We start from the raw sequence: 14891 nt of genomic DNA, 5'->3' as shown, positions 1-14891 counted from the left end.
AAAAATTCTCGAATAAATTAAAAATGGCACACACTGACTCGAACTTCCATTAAGTGTTTTTAATAGTAAACATTTTAAGTACAGGGAGCTGCCAACAGCATTTGTAAAATAAAGCCGAACTTAACTTAGAATAACTTAACATAGAATAAAACTGGGAAAAAATAAATAAATCAATGAATAAATAATCATCAATAAAAAATAAAATCACTCCCTGCTATGAGAACTGAGTAAAACCTGCTATGAGAAATGAGTAAAACATCACTGTACTTTGCAATGAACAATAGGCTGGTTTAATACCCAAGCCTAATATTGCCAATTAAGTAAAAGAACATTATAGTGCAGGAAGCACAGCTGCTCGGCATGTTGCCCAGTGAGGCTTCTCCTGTTCTTCGAGTAGATCAGAGAGATCTCACTGAAGACTCTCTCACTGGGAACCGATGAGGGCGGTGCGCACAGAAACTTCCTGGCTTGTTTAGCCAGAAGCTTAAATCGTTGTTCATTCTGCTTCCACCACTGGAGTGGATCCCCCTTTCGGCGGTCAATGATTGGCTCCATGAGATACAACCTCACCTCCTCATCAAGCCCAGCATCTGAGGCCGATGCCTCTCCCGCATGTGGTCCTAGCAAAGAGCTGAAGATGGCATCTATCCGGCTGCCAGATGGTGCCTCATTTCTCCTCTGTTTTTTTCGGGCCTGTTGTTCTGCAGTGTATTCTTCTGCTTCGGCCTCTTGCGCCACATCAACCTCCTGTGCTGTTTCTTCATCATGTGCCTCCGCCGAGGCACTCTCTACTTCATCCTTGAGCCACTGCTTCGCCTTCTCTTTTGTGTTGTCAGAGGAAAAGGCATTATCCTTGTAACGTGGATCTAGCAGACAGGCCAGAACAACATGCTTGGTTTCTTCAAGCTTTGCAAACCTCTTGATGAGGCTTTCCTTCATACCTTGCCGAAGAGTTTTGATCCCGGTTGTTCTGGGTCCTTCATCCTCCAGCAGCATCTTCAACAAACCGACACATGGAATGATTGAGGACGCAGAGGAACTGCTGCTGCTCACCTCCAGCGTGACCTCCTCAATGGGAATCAGGGTCTCCACAAGATTAGCTACCAGGTCCCACTGGTGAGCACTTGGAGCAGCAAACCCCCCATACTCCCCAGAGTAGAGAGTTAATGCTCTTTTCTGCTCCAGTGCTCTCTGCAGCATGTGCAGTGTTGAGTTCCACCTGGTTGGAACTGCTTGTATGAACTAGTGGACTGGAAGGCCAAGTTCTTGCTGAATTGTTTTCAAACGGTCCTTGGCCAGGACAGAATGATGAAAATGTGTGACACAATGCTTCACTGAAGCAATTGTGTCAATCACTGCTCTCTGACAGGACAGGCCATCATTTACAACAAGCTGCAACTGGTGAGCAGTGCAGCTGAGGTCTGGTACTTCAGCAAGCCTCATGCCTTTCATCATATTGGCACCACTGTCACGAAGGACAAGGGCTATGCGCTCTTTGTCAATGTGCCATTCCTCAATCATTTCAAGGAATTTATCCTTGATGTACTGCCCTGTATGGGATCCTTCCATGACCGTCGTGTTCAAAACAACTTGCTTCCTCTCCCACTCATTGGTAATGAAGTGGCATGTCAGGCTCATTAGGGACTCTGTTGTTCCAGACCAGCAGTCTGTGGTAAACGCCAATGGGAACCCAGCATTCTCTGGTTGGATAAGGGTTTTTATCTTTTGCACAACCTTTGCATGGATTGCAGGTATCTTTTCAGTGCGGTAAAACTTCTCGCTTTTAAGTGCATATCTTGGATTAAGAGCAGCCACAAGGCGCTGAAAACCAACATCAGAGACAACGGAAAATGGCTGGTTGTCAGTAATTATCATTTCTGCAATAAGTTTATCTATTTGCTTAGACTTCTCATCTGAATTGGCCCACTGTTTTTGTCGCTGAAACAGGTCTGCCACTGTAGGCTGGTGTGATGGTGCTTTCTGAGATTCCATTTCGCGCTGCTCCTTCTTTGCCGCTTCATATAATTCTTTATGGTGACTTCTGAGATGGGACCATAGATTAGATGTGTTGGCCGTTTTAGCCACTGTAGCGCCAGTGCTGACCGAGACTTTGCATGCATTGCAAACTGCTTTGCCTACACCACCTGACTGGCTGTAGTAGTTCCACACTGCACTTTTGGCTCGTGTCTTTCCTGTTGGCACATCCATCTGCATTGGGGGAAAATAATGTGACACAAGTTAAATTGGGTAGCATAAGCAGTTGCAATCTAATACAGACATATTTAGAAAATAAATATTTGATACAAACTAAATCTATTTTCAGACATTGTAAAAAAACAAACAAATAATAATTGTACATATAAATTTTAAATAATTTATAGTATGTCTCTATATAAAAATAGTCAAAATCATATAGATAAGCCTGTATATTTCTGTAAATATACGGCACTAGTAGTTTACTTAAAGTAAAAAATAAAAAATGCCCGGTTGTACAAACGTCATCACGTCCTAATACTACACATGCATGGCTTGATGTTGTTTTTAAGGAGCGCCGTCTCTGCATATATTTATATTAAACACTCGACCTGCATCAGCGAATGTGCGCACGAGCGGATCTGTGCGAGCAGGCAGCGCGAGGAAAGCGGATTTTAGACGGAGAAACACAGCGGCATTTTTCTTATAAATGCACGGGTCCGGTTCCGGTACCGGTCCGGTTCCGCTCACACCACGAGTCTAAAGAGTGCAACAGCTTGTCAAAATACAGTGTCAACTCCGTGTTTTCAAAGTAGAAAGCGACATTGTGGTGGTTTAACGAGGCGGAACGGCATCAGAACAACATCAAGTACACGAAAAACGTAGCGGGAGCGCGCGGCGAGGATTGTTGCGGCCGCGCATCTTGCGGAGCAAGTCTACTGTGCTGCGCGGAGGCGCTCCTAATGTAAATGATTATTGATTTATGAATTAATTGATAGGTAGCTTATTTTTGGAGTATTGATTTATTTTGGCCTGTACAATGGTAGGGGAAACACTGCTTACCTCGAAGGAAATGTGTTTTCTCTGCTTTAAGTTGTATCCGCACGCAGCACCGTCCTCAGCCCCAGGTGGCCGTCTAGAAACCGCTCACGAGTCACAGGGAGCGTGAAGGCACCCCGCCCCGCTTGCAGCCTTGCGTGTTGATTGGTTGTATTCCGTGTGCCAAACCAATCAGATGCTGTGACGGGCGAGGCAAGAGCGGAAGGCGCGTTCAGAACGAAACGGCTGCAAAATTGGTTGTGAAAATTATATGAACTTATCGGTGGGAATTTATGGAAAGTATGGCCGATACCGATATCCCTAAAATGTTAAATATCGGCCCGATATATCGGTGCGGCCGATAATCGGTCGGGCCCTAGTTGCAGCTGGTCTGAGCGGCACGTGACGTCCAGGTGTCCCGCCGTTCTGGTGTTGGACGGGGAATCCGGTGCAGCTGTGGAGCGCAGCTGATGAAGATGGTGATGATGATGATGAATGGCCGGCAGGCTTGTGCAGGCACCGGGTTCTCGCCACTATTATGTCTACTGCTGTGCGCCCTGACCCTGCTTTGTGATAAACATGCCTAAAATGTGCCTACAATTTCTATAGTGATATAATATCAGCATTATAATTATTATGACTATACGCACGCACAGCGCGTGATGAGCGTGGTGGGAGCGGCGGCGCTGCTTCTGTCATTGGGTTGTCAAGTGACGAAACTTGCACTGAACCTTGCCTGGCGCATTAAAGGTGAGGAGAGGAGCTCATTTGATTGGTGAAGATCTGAATCGGCTGTGTTATTCCCAGTCCACGCCTTGTCTCCTCCTCGTCTCCCACTCACGCCTTCTTCTCCTCCCTCTTTCCCACTTGCGCGGGTGGGAGTGACGGGAGGCGCTAGCCTGCGCAGTGCACGAAACTTGAAAAGTCCAGGCGGACACACCCCGTCGGCGTGGCGCAGGTGCACTGCGTGCCAACTACGCCTGGTCTACGAAACTAGGGCCCTGTAATACTTTGAAGAATGGAGTTTAAGTTGATTACTGAATACTACAGGATCGGATTGGCCTTCATCAGAATCAGAAAGGAAATTAAAGGGATAGTTCAGAATTTTGGACATAAGACCTATTTTCCAAGTGAGTTGGTGTGTTCGAGACGTCTGGAGACGTTTTTTAAGGAATTTCATTCAGTTCTTCTAGTTGCCGAGTTCGCTTATGCTATAGCTAGCGCGAGTCAATGGTTCTTAGCTAGACAAGCATTAAAAACAGTCTTGCCCACTCCACAGTGCACCTGAGGCAAATCCATTAAAACACTAGACTGTCGATGTACATATGTGTGTTGATAGAATAATATTTGAAACAAAACTAACCTTGCATCGCATGAATCATCCGTTTTTTGAGGAACTAGTTTCTCAGCAGCAGCGGAACTTTACTTTGCTCTGTCGGACTCAAAACTCTAAGACGCGCAGCCCGAAATACTGCCCATAAATAGGCAATCAAACCGGGCCAAACTGTCGGCACTTATACCCCCAAGGCTGTCTGAAAAGCCCTCGGAGCTCACTCAAACACCAGGCAGCCCACGGCCACGCAAAGCCACAATTACGCACCGCGAACCTGGTCCGTCCGGAGAACCGTAAACCCTCGGACGCGTTGCGGTGATTCCCTCCGGTAAATAGACACATGAACAACGCCGAATATTCGGGCCTCGTGCCCTCAGAGCTGGGTGAAAAGCCCTTGGTCCTCACTCAAACACCGGGCAGCCCACGGCCACGCGAATCCACACATGCGGACTCTCCGTCGGACTTAAAACTCTAAGACGCGCCGCTCACAATCCAGCCGGTAAACACGCGGCTCAACACCGCCGAACTCTCGGCACTTGTGCCCTCAAGGCTGTCTGTAAAGCCCTTGGAGCTCACTTAAACACCGGGCAGCTCACGGCCGCACGAAGCCACAATTACGCACCGCGAAGCCGGACCTCTGCTCCGTCCATAGACCCGTAAACCCTCGGACGCGTTGCGGGGAATCCCTCCGGTCAGGGCTCCAGAGTGCGACCATTTTGGTCGCATATGCGACCAAAATTTTTATGAGTGCGACTGAAAAAAATTGTAGGTCGCACTGGTGCACCTAACGCTGCTCGGGTGAAAAAAAAATCATAAGCGCAGCATCTCTTTATGTTCTCCTGACGGTATCGTGGTCTAAACCAATAAGAGACAGAGCTCGGGCGGGTCCTTGCCTCTGATTGGCTGTGGTCCTTTTCACTGCTGTAAATTGTGTCAGTTCGAAAATGCGAGCGAGCAGAGCAGGTACTCTGAGCGTTTCGACGCTGAGCGCTTCGATTTTCTTTGAAAGTGAAGAGAGTCAGAAAGCCTCGCCCCGAGACTAATTAAAACGCCCAAAAATATGCCTTCAGACAGGACTGGTTGAAGCAATTTCCCTGGCTGATGTACGATGAAGAAAGGGACTCAATGCACTGCATTTATTGTCGGGAGTGCGGTCAGCATTTGGCCGGTAATAGTGCATTTGTGGAGGAGTCAACAACATTTCGCATCGAGACATTGAAAAAGCGCAATATGTCCAAAAAGCATACTACATGCATTCATGATTGACGGCAACACAGACGTCTCTACGAAGGAGTGCGTTATTGTCTACTGCTGCATTTTGCGGAAAGGGAGGCCGGTCAACATGTTTATTGGACATGTCGAGGTGGAGCATGGACACGCACAGTGTTTGAAGGCCCACATTACAGCATGAGAGATCATGAATAGGAAATTGTATAGTAGCCTATTCCTAATATTATTATTAAAAATGAATAGCCTAAGTAAAAATATAATTAGGCTAGGCTAAGATCACATAAACAGTTTTCCATTTGCAATCTATAGACTAGTGACCTGTATGATCTTTTTATTCTTGAGGAATGTATGCTGCCACAAAGCAAGCATTTACTGCGCTTGGGCATCAGTGTGCAGATTGGCTGGAGAAAACGGTTCCTCTGGGTGCTGATGGTGCTGCAGTTAACCTAGGCCATAAGGGGGTGTCATTATGTAAAAGGAGAGCGATAAAAATGTGGGTGCACCTAAATTTTGTGCTGGTGCACCTACAAAAAAAAGTTAGGCGCACCAGTGCAACCAATGCAAAAAGTTAGTCTGGAGCCCTGCCTCCGGTAAATAGACACAAAAACACCGCCGAACTCTCGGCCCTTATGCCCCCAGACCTGGGTGAAAAGCCCTTGGACCTCACGCAAACACCGGGCAGCCCATGGCCACGCGAACCCACAATTACGCACCGCGAACCTGGACCTCTGCTCCGTCCGTAGACCCGTAAACCCTCGGACGCGTTGCGGGGGATTCCCTCCTGGCACCACCAGTCTCCGTTTGTTCGGTCCCGGTTCTCAGCTCCAGCGGGGGCTATCTCGGTCTCCACAGACGCTAGTTCACGTTCTGCCCTTTGAGCATCCCTCTCGCGCAATTCTTCCTCTGTATATTCAGGCTCGTACAGGTACGGTTGGGTTTGGGTGGAAACGCCACTGCCATAGCCTACTAGGAAGTATGACACGCTGCTGCTGCTGAGACATAAATCCTTAAAAATTAAAGGTTGGTTTTATTTCAAACATTCTATCAACACATATGTACCTCGAACACACCGGCTCACTTGGAAACTTGAACTATCCCTTTAAGTACGTTTTCACATACAGGGAATTTGCCTTGGTGTTCAATGTGCACAATAATAACAAAGAATTACAATAGAAAGTACTGCAGTCAACAACATATATATATATATATATATATATATATATATACTGTATATATATATATATATATATATATATATATATATATATATATATATATATATATATATTGAAATTCTAACCTCCGGTATCGCTCCTCTGCACAGCATGGTGGAACTAGTCCAACTTCATGATGCAGAGGAACGTACGCCTCTCCAGAGGGAGAATAAGGAGAATAAGAATAAGAGGGAATATTTTGGTGGAATTCATAAGCTATGGTTATATTAACCTGATACCTGGTTCAATGAACATGTTGGCCGGTGTGGCTCAAGAGGTGAGCAGCCACTCATCACAAGGTTGGTGGTTGGATCCCTGGACCCTGCTGCCACATGTCCAAGTGTCCTGATGCCCATGGCACCTTGTAAGGCATTCTCTTCCACCAGTGTCTTAACCCTCTGAGACCCATTGTAGCATATAGACTACAAAAGGTCACGTTGTCTTTAGTGCGTCATAACTCCTTAATGGTTTGCACTAGAAACTTTTTTTCCTCTTAAACTAGAGAAACGGGGCTAAACAACGGTACCCTGTTTGTCCATGTGAGCCATTTACTTCCGACAATGAAACCAATACGTTACGTTGTAAAAGATGTGACTATCTCTCCTTGTCTCCGTGGCGCATTTCTCCATTGTGTATATGTATAATTCAATTCAATTCAATTTGATTTATAGTGTCAAATCACAACAGAAGTCGTCTCAAGACACTTAACACATTGAGCAGGACTAGAATACGCTCAAAAAAAGTCAACACAATTTCAAATTCCCAACATCACCCAGGGGCAAGCGTTACAGCGACAGTCGCGAGAAAAAACTGCCTTAATAGGCTTTTAGGCAGAAATCTCGTGCAGCCCAGGCCCTTGGGTTCCAACTGCATTTGGTGTTGGTAGTATGGTAGTAGTAGCATTAACAGTAGTGGTGGTATTAACAGAAGCAATAGTATCAACAGTAGTAGTCCATGGCAGCAGGTACAGCCACGCCGAGATGGATCCATCCCAACCACGTCGCCGTAGACCAGAAAGCAGGAGTAGTTGAGCAGTCACACAGCGGGCAGGTGGAGCTACAATGTGGTGTTTCCAGCATCAGGCCAGTTAGCAGTCTGCATCAGTCAGGACCTCAGTGGACTCTGCTGGACCAGAAAGCATAGCTAGACTCCCGGGAGTAGTCAAGTTAGTGACAGTAGAGATGCCGATTTTAGTCAATTACTTTAATTAAAAATACTGGCAGTAAGAGGCAAACAAGACCACAACATCGGTGCAGTCTGGACCAGGTTCCACCATGGTCCAGGGAGACCCCTAGCTATAAGCAATGTCAAAGAGAAATGTTTTAAGCCTACTCTTAAATGTGGGAACAGTGTCTGCCTCACGAACCAGAACCGGAAGACGGTTCCACAGAAGAGGAGCTTGATGGCTGAAAGCTCTGGCCCCTGTTCTAATTTTGGAGACTTTAGGAACTACAAGTAACCCTTTATTCTGAGAGCGTAGTGCTCTAGGAGGACAGTAGGGTTTAATGAGCTCTTTAAGATATGATGCTGCCTGTCCATTAAGAGCCTTGTAAGTGAGGAGAAGGATTTTAAATTCTATTCTGGATTTTACTGGGAGCCAGTGCAGAGAAGCTAATACAGGAGAAATGTGATCCCTTCTTCTGGTTTTAGTCAGAACACGAGCTGCAGCATTCTGGACCAGCTGGAGAGATTTAAGAGATTTATTAGAGCAGCCTGATAATAAAGAATTACAATAGTCCAGCCTTGAGGTAACAAATGCATGGACGAGTTTTTCTGCATCTTTTTGAGACAGCATTGGCCTAATTTTAGTAATGTTACGCAGGTGAAAGTAGGCTGTCCTCGTGGTTTGTTTAATATGCGAGTCAAAGGACAGGTCCTGATCAAAGATAACTCCAAGGTTTCTTAGAGTAGCATTTGAGGCGATGGCAATCCCATCAATTGATCAGTTCTCATCCGCCATCTTGCTAGTGGCGTATAGAGTTACGTTTATGCATTGAACACTCATATTCGCTCCCGTAGTGGCTTTTACAGTCAATCGGAAAGCCTGATTTACGCTTGGCCGTGAGTTGTTGTGTTTTCCCAAACAGGAGACACGGAGGAGTTCAAATCAGAGAAAAGGACAGTCAAAAAGTTACTGTAGTGATAGAGAAAGTTAAATATATAATGGCACAGAAGAAGTACATTATACACACACATATTGGGGCAGGGAGAGGAAAGGACCATTCCTGGCAAAAAAATTAACAGCCATAGACACTACCCAAAAGAATATCCATATTTCATAGACAGAAGGAGCTAGAAGCTTCAAACAACTTCTCAAAACAATCCAAACAAGTGTGTGAAACGTTCTACATTGAGCTGTTCTTTCTTTATAATGGTTTGCAGTGCTTTTTTTAATAAAATGTGTAAAAATTCAAGGTCCGTTTTTTTAATTCATGGGCTAAAATCCCCTTTTATAGTGTATAGAATATTTGTTGAGTGATACACCCAGTTAGCTGAGGTTGTGCTGATTCTGGGGATAACTTGATGATACTGTAAAAAATTACAACTTTATTGGGCAAAACACAGAGGTAGCTCTCTGTGTGGGTCTCAGAGGGTCAATGTGTGTGTGAGCTGGGGTGAATGCTGGCTTTAAGCGGTTGCTTAAACTAGAAAAGCCCTATATACATCCTTAAAGTGATGGTTCGGAGTGAAATGCACCCTAGGTAATTTCCACCATGACATCCAGCCAAATACCCCCTCGGAAGCATTTTTAGTGATGGTCAAGCATTGGTCAAGATAGCCGCTATCAGCCGAATGGCTTAGTACTAGCGCCATGGTACAGAGGGTATATCTCGTAAATTACCCCACTAATAATGCATTGAATGTTACCAAACTTGTGCAGTAGTACACATAGGGTCTGTACTCACAAAACGAGGCATTTGAAAGTTTGTAAGTACACCAGGAGTTTTTTTAAAAGAACACTTGCCTAATAGCTTCTATCCTCGGCTGCTATGCTACCGACGCCACTTCCGTGTTTACCCAGACGATGCCGTGACACGAGTTTCGCGCGGGAGTATGAAAAAGTTTTGCTGAGTTTTTATTGGAAATTACCTAGGGTGCATTTCACTCCGAACCATCACTTCAATTGACCACGTATCGTCTGGGGTATGATGGACCATCTTTGAAGCCACTGTCTTTTTCAGCGCATTGAAGTTTTTGATCTTTACAAGGTCTTAAAGTGTTTTAACATTTCATCCTTGGGAGGCAAACATGCCCTTGATACATCTTGAGCAAGAGATAATGATTTGGAAAACAAAATATAAAGCTTAACGGGAGGGAAAGAAGCATGTCTTTTATATTCTGCATGAGTTGGATGTTTTTCTTATATGATGATAGGCGCTGGGAGGAGAGTGCTTTGACGCTGAACAAAATAACTTTTCCTCAGAGAAAAAGAGTAAGACTGGGGGGAACTGGATAACGCCGTTCTTCCAACAGGCGATAATTAACCGGCAGCACTTCACTCCAGACCCAGTTAGTGTTACCATGTTGTCTCTAGGCAGGCTGCAGCATCACAGTGATCACATGGTTCAATAAGAGACTTCAGCAGCGAGGCTTCAGTCACTTTGGTGTGTGTATTCACTTCAAACAGAATGGATAGGCCAACCTTTACCAGTTCTTCTCACACTCAATGTGAAATCATGGTTGGTTGGTAGTAGGGTTGTCCAAAAAATCCAAAATAGTAATACTAAAAATAGTTTTATATAATGTGTCTCCCTGATTTTATATATCAGGGAGACACACCTCCGTCTCTCTCCAGCAGCTGGACACATGAACGCTAGTTATGTCGATCACCTTTGCACACCGGCTCCGAAACTTTCGTCCCTCAAAAAACATGAAAGAACAGGTTTGATTTTCTGCTTTGTTCGTATCTTTCAAAAAGCATTTGACCACTCAGAGCCACCGTAGCACTACAAACAATCCAATATATCAACGCTGTATGACAAATAGTCTGAAGACATCTGTGTCTCAGAAGAAGAGCGAGTTGTCCTCCAATTGGAAGAGTGGCAGTTTGAATCCCGGCTCCTCCAGTCTGCATGCCGACTTTCCTTGGGCATAATGAACCCCAAATTGCACCTGAAGGCTGTGCCATGGGCGTGTGAATGTGTAGCTCCTGATATGCAGGCGGCTCCTCTGTATGAATGTATGTGTTAACGGATAAAAGAGACTGAATATAGTGTAGCCTGCTTTGAGTACACTGTAAGAAAAAAACCTGTAAAAAAACGGTCAATGACTGGCAGCTACGGCTGCCAACCAAAAACCGTAAAATTAAAGTAAAATACCTTAATTCAAATAAAGTGCAAAAATTTATTATTACAGAAAATTTCATTAAATGTTCTGCAGAAAAATACCGTTATTTTACAGAATTTTCCTAAATTACTACAATCAAACACCTTTAATAAAGTGAAAATGCTAAAAGATCTGCAGAAAATACTGTTATTTTACAGATTTTTCCTATTTTTTAATGATCAAACACCTTTAATAAAGTGACAATGCTAAAAGTTCTGCTGAAAAATACTGTTATTCTACAAATATTTCTTAATCTTTTTACAATCAAACACCTTTAATAAAGTGACAGTGCTAAAGGTTCTGTAGAAAAATACCATTATTCTACAGATTTTTCCTAAATTATTAAAATCAAACACCTTTAATAACAGTTAAAAAACACCTTAAAAAACAGTCAAATGACTGGCAGCTACGGCTGCCAAACAAAAACCCTAAAATTAAAGTAAAATATCTATAATAATATATCTAATTCAGATTAAGTAACATTTTCATCCTGCTGCTCAAAGATTATTGTGAAATATCCTCAACTCAAAACATACTTAGGAAATTCAAAATCGATACATCTAAAGGTTTTCACTGTTTCAATTAAAGTAGGTCGCGAAACAAATATAAATAAAATACACACCAATATTGATTCTAAAACCCCTTTATTTAATGTATTGAGTTGTAAATTTACAATATCAACCAATTATTCACAAACAGTTCTTCAGAGACCCCCAAGGAAGAATTGAAATACTAAAAATGTAATTTCTCCATGTGTCTATCTTGTCTGTTAGCTGTACTATCATGACAAGGTGATGGCGTTTCACTTTTGAAACAGGTGGAGAGCTGCTGGGCTGAGGGGGTTGTTGTCAGTTGTTTTTTAGCTTGTATTTTCCAATTCAGTTTTATATTGTTTTCCACAATGTTCTCCTGTCCCTGGGGGCTCTGTAGTTCCAATAATATTTGTAGTATTTGTGCACATGCATTACATTCTTAATTTAGCCTATTCAGCCCTCTTAATTTAACCTTAAATGTACCGTGTATTATCAAATAAAATCAAAACATACCACAAAAGGTCAATTAATCTGTACCAGAGGTGACAGTGCAATGTAGCAGATCAAGAAGAATCCTCCTCCAATTTGCCAGTAATCAACTGGATCTTTGGTGCACCTGGGGGAGGGGGAAAGGAAAAAGGACAAAGTAAGATCCACTGAAAAGTCCTTACTATAAAAAGGATTTTATTTATTTTTCTATTATTATTAGTTGGTCCAGAGTCATTTTTTTTTGCCCATAGATATGGCCGTGCCTGCCCTGGGCTGGAAACTGTTTTATTTGGGTTTTTGTTTTTTACCTCAGAGTGGCCATCTCTCTATTATTCCTATCTCGGTTTGTCGATACAATTCAACCAATCCAATCAACGAACAAACGTGCTGGCCAATTACAGGGGCTGGGGAGGCCCGTCATTGAGTCAGACTCATGAGAGGGACGCTGTTAGTACTTGACTTTCATGGTCGCAGTTGCTCATAGAATCGGTAGTTAGCTGTGGTGTTCGGTATGGATAGCCGTATTATTTTCCCAAAAAATACACGGACAAGAAGTGACGACGCGAACGGGAGCGAGCAGGAAGCAGCGATATTCACTTCTACTGGAAACGTCAGCACTGAAGTCAACAGTAACACTAGAGTTAACATTCATGCTAGGAGAGCTAGTTCCCTAGCTGCTGTACCGCTCCCAGTATGAATGTTTACTTCAGTGTTTAGGTTGACATCAGTGCTTCTGTTTCCAGTAGAAGTGAAGCTGTATGGTGCTATCTGAATGCCACAAACCTTATTGCTGTTCTTGAATTAATGCTTGAGTTGAATAAATGGACACAGCACTACACTATTGTTTGTTTGCCGTGCAATGGCTTCGCGTCGCGGCGAGTTTTGAGAGACGGGGCGCCGCCTCCCGCAAGCTGTCGAAAATCTTATAAACTGACCGTTGTCGATCTAAAATAAAGACGGATTCAGCAACTGCATAGCTTATTTCTCGCATTGGATGTTTTCAGAAACACATTTCGGTGCTGACCGAAATGACCTAAATGTGCTAAAATAACGTTAATCACCTACGACTATACGATAACATTAGTTAACGGTTAGCTAACAGTTTGACAAGACCATCACTGTAAATTAAGGGAATGAACACAAACACTGCGTCATGTATAATTAATATAGGTTTTTTCTGTAAAAAAATGAGAAATAAATGTAATTTGTCATTACTGTCATAATACTTAAAATAACAGGCAGATTGTTCATTTACTGATAAAGTCTGTAATTTTACAGATTTGTACACTATTTTCAAAGAACAGAAAAACTACTGTAAAATATTAGAGTCATATACCGTAAAATTAGGATTTTTTTTTACAGTGTAGCTAGTTAACTAGAAAAGCTATAAATGCAGGTCCATTTCCTATAAAGATGCAGAGATGAAGGACAGATTGTGGCAGTGATCACCGAGCAGTTTGGGATTGGGGGACTGCAGCCTGTTCAGGGTCAGGTGGATCACAGCGGTTGGTGGTCTTCTTTCTGATGTGTGATCCCAGTTGTGCTGCAAACTGGACAACCGTCATCCTGAAGTCCACCTGGATCGTTGAGCAGTCCCTCCTTTTTCTTCTTTCAAGAATAACAGGACCACAAAATCTTCCTCACTGCTCGATGACTCGGTTTATTTTAGTTTTGTGAATTTTCTCAACGAATATACTTTAAAAAACGCATCGAACTCAGTGTGCAAAAGCCTTTAACCTTCCTTCATGGAATCATTTCATGTACACAGAAATCCCTGACCTATATGACACAATAAAACAATCAGTTACATAACTGGAGGGTATATATATATATATATATATATATATATATATATATGGAACTATTTTCAGATTCTCTATTTTTTTGTTCTTGTTGCACCATATCAGACAACTCTTGTTGTTATTGATGTTATTTGTATTGTTTAATATTTAATTGAATTCTGCCCGTTATATTTTTGTAATTTTCCCCCTGTAGTATCGAAAATGGTATTGAGTATTAAATATTTTCCTGGGTATCGGTATCAAGTTTGAAATTCTAGTATCGTGATAACTCTAGTTGGTACTAGTGGATGTAAGCACGCCTCATGTTTGTTTTTCCAGGAAGAAAAAACACATCGTGTTTTGAGTTAAAATCTGAAGAAATTGATTTTTTTCCTTCTTGTAATTCTTTCAGCATATTTGTTAAATAGGTGAAAAATGTGTCTGGGGATGGGATCCACAAGTTAAAATTGTAGGTTGATGTGTCCAGCAGAATGCAGAGATGCACACTCATGGCTGAATAACTCCTGGTTGAGATAATATCTGCAGTGAATGAAAACAGTTTTGCTCTTTGAAATCAACTGAAAGATGGCTTATATGACCCTCCAGTCCTCTTCTGTCAGCGCTACACCATGCAATGGTAGCTGTTCAAGCAATGACCTTCCCCTCACTCCCCTGAGATTACAATATTTAAAATTCCATCTGTTCCAAGCTCTAATTATTCATGTGTACTGTACTGAGCACTTGTTCCATCTGGAGTTCATCAGCTTAGTATTGAGGAACTTGAAATCGTGATATAGTGGTGACTTTTGGTGGTCGGCTCTTGTCAACATTATGCCTTGGCGAGCTAAATCTGAGGACTTTTTTCATTGACTTGACTTGACTTTCCAGGTATGGTGTAGGAAGTCGTTACGGTGTATAAGGGATCTATTTCAAAACCAAATAGCTCTGTTAGCTGTATCAGTACTGTTAGCTG

At 43.0% G+C, this 14891-nt stretch overlaps 1 protein-coding gene across 5 annotated transcripts in view; it reads left to right on the top strand.

Moving 5' to 3' along the window:
• The window catches only part of LOC311030465 (syntaxin-binding protein 4), a gene marked incomplete at its 5' end in the record, with an annotated part of 313894 nt that overhangs the window by 53399 nt on the left and 245604 nt on the right, over nt 1-14891 (top strand). The window lies entirely within an intron of this gene.

This window comes from Eutrigla gurnardus, assembly GCF_963514095.1.
Source record: "Eutrigla gurnardus genome assembly, chromosome: 20".
NCBI lineage: Eukaryota > Metazoa > Chordata > Actinopteri > Perciformes > Triglidae > Eutrigla > Eutrigla gurnardus.
This window is presented reverse-complemented; position numbering and strand designations above follow the sequence as displayed.